Source organism: Sapajus apella, unplaced genomic scaffold (assembly GCF_009761245.1).
Source record: "Sapajus apella isolate SASKATOON/1434 unplaced genomic scaffold, GSC_monkey_1.0 scaffold8097, whole genome shotgun sequence".
NCBI lineage: Eukaryota > Metazoa > Chordata > Mammalia > Primates > Cebidae > Sapajus > Sapajus apella.
The window spans coordinates 1,919-2,135 of NW_022445018.1; positions in this window are offsets into that span (position 1 = coordinate 1,919).

Sequence of the window (217 nt, forward strand, 5' to 3'; positions counted from 1 at the left end):
AAAAAAAAAAAAAAAAAAAAAAAAAAAAAGTTGCCATTTTGCACAGGAGAGAGAAGGCTCTGTAGACCGCAGAAACAGTGGTGCGGAGAAGATCTCATTAATTCTTAAATACGTTGTTTATTGAGTATTTTGATGAGTATGAGGAATAAAACTGAACAAAAATCAACCCATCCCTGCCCTCCAAGAGAAAGCTGGGAATCTAAACTTTGCATGAGCG